The 282-nt window shown below is 31.6% G+C and overlaps 1 protein-coding gene across 1 annotated transcript in view; it reads left to right on the forward strand.

Moving 5' to 3' along the window:
• Window positions 1-282, forward strand: part of LOC119586980 — a gene marked incomplete in the record, with an annotated part of 81,895 nt that overhangs the window by 45,250 nt on the left and 36,363 nt on the right.

Consider the following 282-nt stretch of genomic DNA (forward strand, 5'->3'; position numbering starts at 1 on the left):
CGGTGTTTGGTAAATTTGCCTTCTGTTAGAAGTGGTGGGCGGATTTTATGTTTTCGCTATTTTTCATCTGATGATTTCTTTTTTTTTAATTTGCTTTCAGTTTCAGTTATTCATTGATATATTCGCTCGATTCATGTTTGCTGATATGTGCGTTGTTGCTTTATATAAAAAACACCAAGAAATAAGTAATGCTTGACAGAACTAAATGTAGATATCATAATTAAACTCCCAAATATATGCAAAACACAAGAAAGAATATTCGGAACCCACTAAAAAAAAGCC

Source organism: Penaeus monodon, chromosome 22, assembly GCF_015228065.2.
Source record: "Penaeus monodon isolate SGIC_2016 chromosome 22, NSTDA_Pmon_1, whole genome shotgun sequence".
NCBI lineage: Eukaryota > Metazoa > Arthropoda > Malacostraca > Decapoda > Penaeidae > Penaeus > Penaeus monodon.